Below are 12,213 nucleotides of genomic sequence, written 5' to 3'. Positions count from 1 at the left end.
CAGTGAGGCAGATATAGTCCCTGCCCTCTTGAAGTTTACAATCTAGTAGATGAGACTGAAAAATAAATGGGTCGTTCTGGTAGCATACAATACACCCTGACAGGAGCACATTGGAGGGGGCACATAGCTAGATTGGGACCAGAGGGTCTGGGGGAGAGTGACAGGGCAGGATTCCAGAAGAGTTTAGATGTCTAGCTTGGATGTCTAGTTTAGATGTCATCTAAGAACAAGTAAGAGAGAACTAGATGAGGAGCAAGTAGGAACAATATTAGAAAGGATAGGTGATGGCAGCCTTGACACGGTGAGGCTGCAGGCAGTTTAGTATGCCTGCAATGCAGGATGCTGGAGGCAGGAGAGAGGAGAAAGGAGAGACACGATGCTCCACAGGAAAGGAGGGCCAACTCACAAACGTTGCTTTATAACAGCCACAGTAAGAATTTGGTCTGCATCCGAGAGTCCACGGAAAGCCATTGGAGAGTTTTAAGCAGCAGGCTAACGAGACTGAGTTTGCTTGGACAGACCACATTGACTACAAGATTTAGAGGGGTGTGGTAAGCAGAAATAGGACCCCCCAAAGATGACCACATCCTAATCCCTGGAACCTATGAATATGCTACTTTACATGGCAAAGGAGATGTTGCAGGTGTTGTTAAGGATTTTGAGAGGAGGTGTTTATCCTGGATTAACTAGATTGGCCCAATGTAATCACAAATGTCCTTTAAAGTGGAAGGTGGGGACAGAAGAGAGAGCCAAAGGAGATTTTACTGCGCAAGAGTGCTCAGGGAGATATCACATTGTTAAACTTTGAAGATGGAGGAAGAGAGCCACAAGCCAAAGAATGCAGAAAGCCTCTAGAAGAGAGAAAAGAAAAGGAAATAGACTCTTCCCTAGAGCCTCAGGAAAGGGATGCAGCCCTGCTCACGTCTTGATTTTAGCCCAGTGTCATTTGGACTTCTTACCTACTGAGCTAGAAGTAACAAATTTGTATTGTGTGCGTTTGTTTGTTTGTTTTTTGAGACAGAGCCTCGCTCTGTCACCAGGCTGGAGTACAGTGGCGCGATCTCGGCTCACTGAAACCTCTGCCTCCCGGGTTCAAGCAATTTTCCTGCCTCAGCCTCCCGAGTAGCTGGGATTACAGATGCCCGCCACCATGCCCAGCTGATTTTTGTATATTTAGTAGAGACGAGGTTTCAACATGTTGGCCAGGATGATCTTGATCTCTTGACCTTGTGATCCACCTGCCTTGGCCTCCCAAAGTGCCGAGATTACAGGTGTGAGCCACCACGCCTGGCCAGAAATTTGTATTGTTTTAAGCCACTAATTTTGTAGTAATTTCTTATAGGAGTAACAGAAAATGGATACAGATTATGTTATTGCTGTAACAAATACCTAAACATGCAGAAGTGGCTTTGGAACTGAACTTCGGGAAGAGGCACGAAAAATACTGAGGAGCATGATGGGAAAAGCCTGTATGGCCTTGAATAGACTGTCAGGAGAAATGTGGATGCTAACAGCTTGGACAGGGAGGACTCCGAAATCAGTGAGGAGCAGAGTCAAGAAAATATGAACCAATTTAGAGAACATGAACAGGCTTGGAAGAAATATGGCTGTTAAAGGTGCTGTGGGTGATGGCTGAGAAGGAAGTGGGGAATATTTTGGGGGAAACTGGAGGAAAGGGGATCCTTGGTACATAGTGACAAAAAGCTTAGCCAATGCCTTGAAGTTATGTGAAACACAGAACTTATAAACAATGGACTTGAGGCTGGGCACGGTGGCTCACGCCTGTAATCCTAGCACTTTGGCAGGCCGAGGGGAGCGGATCACCTAAGGTCAGGAGCTCAAGACTAACCTGGCCAACATGGTGAAATCACATCTCCACTAAAAATACAAAATTAGCTGGGCATGGTGGCAGACACCTGTAGTTCCAGCTACTAGGGAGGCTGAGGCAGGAGAATTGCTTGAACCCAGAAGGCAGAGGTTGCAGTGAGCTGAGATTGTGCCACTGTGCTCCAACCTGGGCGACAAAGTGGGGCCCTGTCTCAAAAACAAAACAAAAGAAAACAACAACAACAACAAAAAAGTGAAATTGGGTAGTTAGCTAAGGAGATTTCCAGGCAGTGTTGAAGGGTGTGGTCTGGTTTCTTCTTGCTGCTTATAGTAAAATGTGAGAGGAAATAGATAATTTGAGAGTAATGTTCAATAGAAAATGAACCAGAACTCGATGATTGGGGGAATTCTCAGCCTATTCAGATTGCAAAAGATGTTAAAAAGATGAAATTCACTGTCAGGAAAGTGTGCTTTAGAGAAAAAGCCAAGGACATGGCTGGACAACCTCAGAAAGATCAAAAGATCAGAGTACCATGCCTGTAATCCCAGCACTTTGGGAGGTTGAGATGGGAGGATTGCTTGAGCCCAGGAGCTCAAGATCAGCCTGGGGAAACATAGGGAGACCTCAACTCTACGGAAAACAACAACAACAACAACAACAAAATTAGCTGGGTAGGTGGTGCATACCTGTAGTCTCAGCTATTTGGAAGGCTGAGGTGGGAGGATTGTTTGAGCCTGGAGAGTCAAGGGTGCAGTGAACTGTGATTGCACTACTGACTTCCATCCTGGGCAACAGAGCAAGACCCTATCAAAAAAAAAAAAAAAAAGTTCAGAGTATTCTGTCACATAAGAGGTTTTTTGAAGCAATTAAGTGTGAGACTCATATATCCCCTCAGCTACCTCAACAGAAGACAGAAATAGAAATGGGCTGATCAAGTGAAGATCTGCAAAGGAGCATTTTGTCTAATGGAGTGACATATATGAGATACCCACAGGGTTCTTGAGAATTTTATACCAGCAGAAACACTGGAGCTTGGACTGAACGGGATAGAGAGGGTATGAAATGAAAGAAAGCTATAAGATCCCCCAAATTCTACAGGCAGGAAACAAGTTGATAAAACCACCCAGCTGCAACCATGTGCTGAATCTTTCATGAAAAAGGAAGAATGGGCTGGGCGCGGTGGCTCAAGCCTGTAATCCCAGCACTTTGGGAGGCCGAGATGGGCGGATCACGAGGTCAGGAGATTGAGACCATCCTGGCTAACACGTTGAAACCCTGTCTCTACTAAAAAAAAAAAAAATACAAAAAAAACTAGCCAGGCGACGTGGCGGGCGCCTGTAGTCCCAGCTACTCGGGAGGCTGAGGTAGGAGAATGGCGTGAACCCGGGAGGCAGAGCTTGCAGTGAGTGAGCTGAGATCCGGCCACTGCACTCCAGCCTGGGCAACAGAGCCAGACTCCGTCTCAAAAAAAAAAAAAAAAAAAAAAGAAAAGAAAAAGGAAGAATGACTCAGAGGACAGAGCTGGGAGACCAGAGGGCAGAGTCCTGAGCCGCAAAGTATTATTTCCAGGCTTTGAAACCTAATGGAGTTTGTCTAACTTAATTTTGAAATTGCTTGGGACTGGTGACCCCTCTATCTCTTCCTTTCTCTCCTCTTACATGGGAATGTCTATAAGTGTTATCCTCCGCTAGACCCATTATCATATTTTGGAAGCAGAAGCTTATTTTCTAGTTTCACATGTCCACAGATGGAGAGAAACTTTGCCCCAGGATAGATTATGCTGAGTCTCATCCAATACCTAATTTAGATAATATCTATGATAAATTTGAAACTCTTGAGCTAATGAGATGTAAATGAGACTGTGACCTTTGAGTTGATACTTTAATGGGCTGAGACTTTCAGGGACCTTGGAATAAGGTGAATGCATTTTGTATGTGAGACAGATATGAGTACTGGGACCAGAGAATGGTCTGTGGTAGGCAGAATAATGACCCACCAAAGATTCCTCCAGAACCTGTGAATCTGTTACATTACATGGCAAAAAGAGACTATGAAGAATTGATTAAACTAAGGATTATGAGACAGGGAGATTATCCTACATTACCTAATAGGCCCAATAATCACAGGGGTCCTTAAAAGTGGAAAGGGGGCCGGGTACGGTGGCTCATGCCTGTAATTCCTACACTTTGGGAGGCCGACGCAGGCAGATCACTTGAGGTCAGGAGTTCGAGACCAGCTTGGCCAACGTGGTGAAACCTCGTCTCTACTAAAAATACAAAATTAGCCAGACGTAGTGGCGAGTACTTGTAATCCCAGGTAGTCAGGAGGCTGAGGCAGGGGAATCACTTGAACCTGGGAGGCGGAGGTTGCAGTGAGCCAAGATCGTGCCATTGTAGTTCAGCCTGGGCAACAAGAGTGAAACTCCGTCAAAAAAAAAAAAAAAAAGTGGAAGGGGAAGACAGAAGAGAGAAGCACAGGGAGATTTTACTATAGTATGGTCAGTAAGACATAACTTTGTTGGTTTTGAAGATGGAAGAAGAGGAAACCAAGGAAAGTGGGAAGCCTCTAGAAGGTGGGAAAGGCTGGGCATGAATTATCTCCTTGAGCCTTCAGAAAGGAACACAGAGGGAAAACAATGGAGCAAAACTAGAAGCAAGGAGTTAAAATAAGAGGCAGTTGCAATACCCCAAGCAAAAGAGGATGGTATGCTGAATGAGGCAGGTGCAGTGGGGATGGAGATAGGTGGATGGATTAAACACCTATGAGGTATAGTCATTGGGACAAGGCGATGATATTTCTCAGGGAGGAGAGAGGGAAGTCTCTTCTCCAGGATGACATCCATAGTTTTGGCTCATGCAATAGGACAGACGGTGGGACCACTGGCTGTGTAGGCCACACAGGAAGAGGAACAGGTTTGTGGGCAAGAAGATAATTTTATTTGGGACATGTCAGTTTGGTGGTGCTTGTGGAACATCCGAGAAGCAGTTGGATAAGCAGGTCTGAGACTCGGGAAAACATATAGGTAGTAGTTAAAGTCAACCCGATGGATAAGATGGCCCAGGAAGAGTATGAAGAATAAGAAGACAGGACCGGACCTTGTAGAGTGCTAAGTAAGGGTGTGCAAAGAAAACAAATCTACAAGGGGCCTGAGAAAGAACAGCTGGAGAGGTAGGAGGAAAGCCAGGAGAGTGTAGTTCATGTAAGCTGACACTAAAGCTTATCAGTGTTGGGCCAGCACTGGGAAGGAATTAGATGGAACAAGTGGGAGGTCAGATGAAACCACGGTCAGGATTGGCAGTTCTGAGGAGTTTGGAGGAGCTCTGTTCTACCTGGAGAAAGAAGCACTTGTGGGAAACTGATGGTTGGTATTTTCTGCCCAGGTATATGAGGGCAGCCAGAGTCCAGGTGAGCAAACCTGTTTAGGATTCCAGCTCAGCCCAGAATGGGCAGCTGTTCCTAGGAAGGGGTTCCAGGTCCTCTCACTGTGCTGTAATTAAGAGACGCAGCCCCGCCCCAACTTGCTCCACGGGACTGACCAGCTGTGTTTGCTCTTCTCTAGCAGGGAAGGCGGATCATCTGTCACCTACTCTGTTTTCTGAATATTCATCCCACTCCCTGCCTTTCTTACAAAGTTCCTTCTGCCAGTTAACCTAGTGTGGTGGCAGGCGCCTGTAATCCCAGCTACTCCGGAGGCTGAGGCAGAAGGATCGCTTGAAACCGGAAGGCAGAGGTTGCAGTAAGCAGAGATTGCCACACTGCACTCCAGCCTGGGCGAAAGAGCGAAACTACGTCCCAAACAAACAAACAAAACAAAGTTCCTTCTGCCCAAAACGAATATCCAAAGCGTTCTGAGCACTGTGCTAAGTACTTCATGGTCATCGAGAGGCACTGATACTCTCCCCATCTTACAACTGAGGAAACCGAGGCTTAAAGAGGTGAAATGACTTGCCCAAGGTCACAGTCAGTATGTGGCAGAACCAGGATCCAAGTCTAGCTGAATCCAAATTCTAAATTCTAATTCCCCAGAAACCACGATTGCTCCCTCGTTGGGTTCCTATAGTGCTTTATCAGCCTCTATCTCCGTTTCATCTCGCTAGGAGCTCCCGGAGAAAGGGGCTTTTAATTCGTCTTGTCAAGCAGTCATCATGGTGTGCCGCCGCAGAAGACCACTAGGTGCCGCGAGAGCACCAACCAGCCTAATTTACTGCTCACCTGGAGTGACTAAAGGAGTAGCTGGTGGGGAAGGGAGCCGGGCCTTTTCTTCTTGCCCTCCATCCCACCTCTCCTTCCTATCAGAGGTGAGAAGAAAGGATTGGGAGTTTGGAAGGTTAGAAATTAGAGATTTGACCGGGCGTGGTGGCTCAAGCCTGTAATCCCAACACTGTGGGGGCCAGAGGCAGGTGAATCACATGAGGCCTGGGGTTCGAGATCAGCCTGGCCAACACAGTGAAATCCCATCTCTACTAAAAATACAAAAATTAGCCGGGCATGGTGGTGCGCTCCTGTAATCCCAGCTACTCAGGAGGCTGAGGCCGGAGCTGAGGTTTGAACCCAGGAAGCGGAGGTTGCAGTGAGCCGAGATGGCACCACTGCACTCCAGCCTGGGCAACAGTCAGAGCCAGTCTCAAAAATAAATAAATAAGTAAATAAATAAACAAATAAATTTAGAGATCTGAGGAGTGTAAACTGGAGCAGCCCAGGGCTAAAGTTAAACAGAAGATCCTAAGACTTCTCTGAGAAAGGCTAGAAACAACAAAATAAAATGTTGTGGCAAATGTCGCCAGGCTGGGTCTCAGCCCCACTCCTCTGTTCTCCCTTTTTGTGTAGATCCTAAAATGCACAACCCTATGCTGTGGCCTTAGTGGAAGACGGGTGAAACGTATGTTACTGAGACCTATCCAGCGGTAGAAACTGTGGGAAACAGCCGTGTGTCCTTGCGGAAATCTCTTCACGCCTCTAAGCTTCAATCTTCTTGTAAATAAAATGAGGATAATAGGCTGGGCACAGTGGCTCACACCTGTAATCCCAGCACTTTGGGAGGCCAAGGTGGGAGGATCGCTTGAGCCCAGGAGTTCAAGACCAGCCTGGAAAACATAGTGAGACCTCATCTCTATTAAAAACAAATAAATAAATAAAATAAGGATAATCAAGGGACCTACCTCGTTGAGTGGTTGTGAGGAGTTAAACACAAAATGCATGTGCCACACTGATACAATATCTGTCGTATAGCAAATGCTTAATATTGTTATAAACAATAACTATGATAATATAAATATTTAAATGTAAATATTATTGTCGTATTTGTCAGGATTCTCCAGAGAAACAGAACCAATAGGATATATATAGATACATAAGAGGAAATTTATTATGGGCTTTGGCTCATGCATTACAAAGGCCAAGAAGTGCAAAGATAAACCATCCGCAAGCTGAGAACCAGGAAAGCCGGTAGTGTAATTTAGTCCCCAGTGGAAGGCCTGAAAGTGGGGTCGGGGAGGGAAACTTGTTCAGGAACCAGGAGCTCTGATGTCCAAGGGGAAGAGAAAATAGATGTCCTAGCTCAAGGACAGAGAATTCACCCTTCCTCTGCCTTTTTATTCAAGCCCTCAGTGGATTGGATGCTGCCCACTCAAATAGATGAAGGTGGATCTTCTTTGCTGTCAGTCTATTGATTTAAATGTTAACTCTTCCAAAAACACCCTCAAAGGCACAGCTAGAAATAATGTTTTACCACCTAATATCCCTTAGTCCAGTCAAGATGATACATAAAATCAGTACACAAAATTAATAGTCACTGCAGGCGTGGTGGCTCATGCCTGTAATCCCAAAACTTTGGGAGGCTGAGGCGGGAGGATCACCTGAGGTCAGGAGTTCGAGACCAGCCTGGCCAACATGGTGAAACCTCGTCTTTACTAAAAATACAAAAAATTAGCTGGGCATGGTGGCGGGTGCCTGTAATTCCAGCTACTTGGAAGGCTGTGGCAGGAGAATCGCTTGAACCTGGGAGGCGGAGGTTGCCTCCTAACACTTTGGGAGGCCGAGGTGGGTGGATCACCTGAGGTCAGGAGGTCAAGACCAGACTGACCAACATGGTGAAACCCCATCTCTTCTAAAAATACAAAAATTATCCAGGCATGGTGGTGTGGGCCTGTAGTCCCAGCTGCTTGGGAGGCTAAGGCAGAGAATCACTTGAACCCAGGAGGTGGAGGCTGCATCATGAGCCGAGATCATGCCACTGCCCTCCAGCCTGGGCAACAGAGTGAGATTTGGTCCCCAAATAATGAAAATAATAATAATAATAATAAATGGTAGTTCTTAGCTGCTGCCTTCATGATGATGTCCTTTAATTATCTTCTCACACTACAGGCCTGACACATAACGTCCTCAACAAATATTTGTAGGATAAAAAAATAAAAATAGTTTTCAATCATGTTCTCTGTGTTAATCCAGCTTGTTGATCCTGAAGAGACTTTCTGGAGGTGGTGTCTTTAAGGATGAACAGGAGTTTGCTGGGGATAATTGCACCTTCTATTTTAAACAGAGCAGTGCCTAGAAACAGAGAAAGTGTTTGGTAAATATTTTGGAAAGAAGAAAGAGAAAGAGGAAGAAAGGAAAGAGAGAAGAGAGAAAAGAAGGAAGAGGAAGAAGAGAGGAATGAAAGAAAAGCTCAAGAAGGGCCTGACACAGTGGCTCACGCCTGTAATCCCCACATTTTGGAAGGAAGGCCAAAGCAGGAGAATCACGTGAACCCAGGAGTTCAACATCAGCCTGAGCAGCATAGTGGGGTCCTATCTCTACCAAAAAAAGAAAGAAAGAAAGAAAAAAGACACAAAACAACAACAAAAACCTTAAGAAGGTTTTTTTCTTTTAAAATTTAGCCTTGACTTGAAACTCATCAAGGAGGTTTTTTATTTGAGCTAAGGATCTCTGAGATAGGCTACAAATAGGATCTCTAGCAAAATGTTTCTCTTTTTTTCTTTGCTTTTATTTTCTTTTTGTTTTTTTTTTTTTTTTTTGAGATAGAGTTTCACTCTTGTCGCCCAGGCTGGAGTGCAATGGCGCAATCTCGGCTCACTGCAACCTCCGCCTCCCAGGTTCAAATGATTCTCCTGCCTTGGCCTCCCAAGTAGCTGGGATTACAGGCGCCCACCACCACACCCAGCTGATTTTTGTATTTTTAGTAGAGACAAGGTTTCACCATGTTGGCCAGGCTGTTCTCGATCTCCTGACCTTGTGATCTGCCTACCTCGGCCTCCCAAAGTGCTGGGATTACAGGCATGAGCGACCACACCCAGTCAATATCTGAAATTTAAAATGTGCTGGATGTATTGAGTAGATTTGGCATAATTGAAGAAATAACCCATAAGTGTAAATACAAGTTAATGGGATCAACCAAACTGAAGCAAAGAGGGAGAAAAAACTGAAAAAAAAAGTGATCACAGTCTTTACGGCCTAATAGACACTGTTAAAAGATCTAATATATGTATAACTGGAGTTCCACAAAGATAAGAGAGAGAGATTGTGGAGAACAACCAATATTTGAGGAAATACTAGCTGAAATTTTCCAATTTTGATTTTTTCTAAGCAGCAATCTATAGACCAGAAGATTAGCAACCCACAATTTGTCGGGCGCGGTGGCTCACGCCTGTAATCCCAGCACTTTGGGAGGTCGAGGTGGGCAGATCACAAGGTCAGGAGTTCAAGACCAGCCTAACCAACATGGTGAAAGCCTGTCTTTACTAAAAATACAAAAATTAGCCAGGTGTGGCGGCGCACGCCAGTAATCTCAGCTACTCAGGAGGTTGTGGCAGGAGAATCACTTGAATCCAGGAGGAGCAGGTTGCAGTGAGCTGAGATCGTGCCACTGCACTCCAGCCTGGGGTAAACAGGGCAAGTCCATCTCAAAAAAAAGTGACATTAACACTTATCCTTGAAGAGGTGGGGTCTCTGTTCCCTCCCCTTGATCCCAGGCAGATCTTTGTAATTGCCTCAACAGTAAGAATGTAGTGAAGTTGCCACTGCATGACTTCCAAGGACGGGTCCTGAGAGGCAATTCTCTTCAGTCTGGTGCTCTCCTACTGCCTCTGAGCTGCTACAGAGGATGTTCCGCTACCTTGAAGCCGCCATGTTGGAGAGACTTTATGGAAAGCCCACAAAGGGATAAAGGAGAGAACTGTCCAAGCAACTCCAGCTGTTCCAGCACCAGCGGTTGAAGGCATCCCAGTACAGACATCAGACATGTGAGTTAAGAAGCCTTCTAGGTGACATCAGGCCCAGCCACCATCTGACTGTGACCTCATAACAGACCCCAAGCCAGACCGAACCAGCAGAGCCACTCCCGAATTCCTAATCCAAAGAAATTGTCATTTTTTTTGTTTGTTTGTCTGTTTTTTTTTGAGACGGAGTCTGGCTCTGTCGCCCAGCCTGGAGTGCACTGGCCGGATCTCAGCTCACTGCAAGCTCCGCCTCCCGGGTTCACGCCATTCTCCTGCCTCAGCCTCCCGAGTAGCTGGGACTACAGGCGCCGCCACCTTGCCCGGCTAATTTTTTATATTTTTTTAGTAGAGACGGGGTTTCACCGTGTTAGCCAGGATGGTCTCGATCTCCTGACCTCGTGATCCGCCCGTCTCAAAGTGCTGGGATTACAGGCTTGAGCCACCGTGCTCGGCCTGAAATTGTCATTTTAAGCTGCTGAATGTTAGGGTGATTTGTTATGGTGCAATAGGTAATTAATACACCAATGTGTGCTGTCCAGACTGTGAATCTCATCCCCTTTCCATAATTTCCACACACAAAAGAAAACTTACTCACACAAGGCCTTCTTTGTGGTTAGCCACAAAAGATGAAGAGATAAATGATGTGAAACCAACAACTTAAAATTAAATTTGGACATCCCAGTTCCAAAAATCCTTTATAGATTTACCCCACCCACCCCAAGCAATGCCTACCATCCCTCTCTTACATCCTCCTCCTCCTGCTCTCATCTTCCTACAAACTTCAAATTCTTCACTCTGTTAGGCAGAACAATTACATTCTCTCAAGCTCTTTCTCCCAAACTCAGCTCCAGGACAACCTTTCAAAGTCCAGAGCCCTTTGCTAACATGCCCTGTGGAGCTGGACTTTTCTAGCTCCAACTAGATTCATCATTTCAGCAGATCTGCCTGTGGCCAGCTTCCCCACATTGGATGCCAACCTAGTAAAACAGCTATCCATAAATAACAATGAAAGCCAAACTGCATCAAGCACCTACTATGTGCTGGTTCGAGGTTAAACGCCTCACATGAGTCATCGCATTCAATCTCCATAAAACCCCTTTAAGATAAGGACTATTTGCCGGGCATGGTGGCTCATGCCTGTAATCCCAGCACTTTGGGAGGCTGAGGCAGGCGGATCACCTGAGGTCAGGAGTTCAAGAGCAGCCTGGCCAACATGGCAAAACCCCATCTCTACTAAAAATATAAAACTTAGCCAGGCATGGTGACTCATGCCTGTAATTCCAGCTACTCAGGAGGCTGAAGCAGAGAAATCGCTTGAACTCGGGAGGAGAGGTTGCAGTGAGCTGACATCGCACCACTGCACTCCAGAGCCTTTTAAGACTGTCTTTAAAAAATACATATATATATTAGATATATAGACTATACAGATATATAGACTATTAGTATCCCCATTTTACGGATGAGGAAACTGATACTTCATAGAGTTTTAGGTGCCTGTAGTCATATGTATAATTGTGACAAAGTCAGATTCCAAAGCATTTTACCAATATTGCTTAAGTGAGTGGTAGGGAAGGGAAGGCTCTCTGGAGTCAGGCTATGCTGGACAGTGGGGTTTGGAAACTCTAGTGAATAAAGTGGTAGTTGTTTCTATGAACATGGAGTGAGAAGGCCCAATCCTAAACACACCAGTGCTTAAGGCAGCTGCAGAGAATAAAAGGGAATAGAAAAAGGGGAGCTGGATGGCAGGAGCTTGGATGGGGAAGACTTCAAGGTCAGGTGAAGATGCCAACAGCTTCCTGCCTGGAGGACTGAAGAAGGGTTGGGCTTCACTGGAGACCCCCAGGAGACGGATCTGCTTGTTGGGACAGAGGTAGGGAGGTGAAGGCGAGGTGAGGAAGTTGGGGGTTGGGGGAGGTGCACACAGCTCCACTAAAGAGCTGGAAGAGGCCGATGGAGTATTCATGAGACGGCTGATCCAGGAAGGGCTGTGGCATATTAATATGAAAAAGGCCTATTTGTGCTTGGAGAGGAAGGAGCCAGAGGAGAGGGGAGCAAGGTGGGCGGGAGCTGGGGAGAGCCTGCAGCAAGGTCTGCAGAGACCGAGGCGCTCTCGGCCTGGGCCCTGGAGAGGACGTGGGGTAAGTGATGGGGCACAAGCTGTGCGTCGGGGGA

General features: G+C 46.1%; 1 protein-coding gene across 1 annotated transcript in view; it reads left to right on the top strand.

Annotated features, from left to right (window-relative positions):
* The window catches only part of PPT1 (palmitoyl-protein thioesterase 1), a 576,153-nt gene that overhangs the window by 305,147 nt on the left and 258,793 nt on the right, over positions 1 to 12,213 (top strand). The window lies entirely within an intron of this gene.

This window comes from Macaca thibetana, chromosome 1, assembly GCF_024542745.1.
Source record: "Macaca thibetana thibetana isolate TM-01 chromosome 1, ASM2454274v1, whole genome shotgun sequence".
In the NCBI taxonomy this organism is placed as follows: domain Eukaryota; kingdom Metazoa; phylum Chordata; class Mammalia; order Primates; family Cercopithecidae; genus Macaca; species Macaca thibetana.
This window is presented reverse-complemented; position numbering and strand designations above follow the sequence as displayed.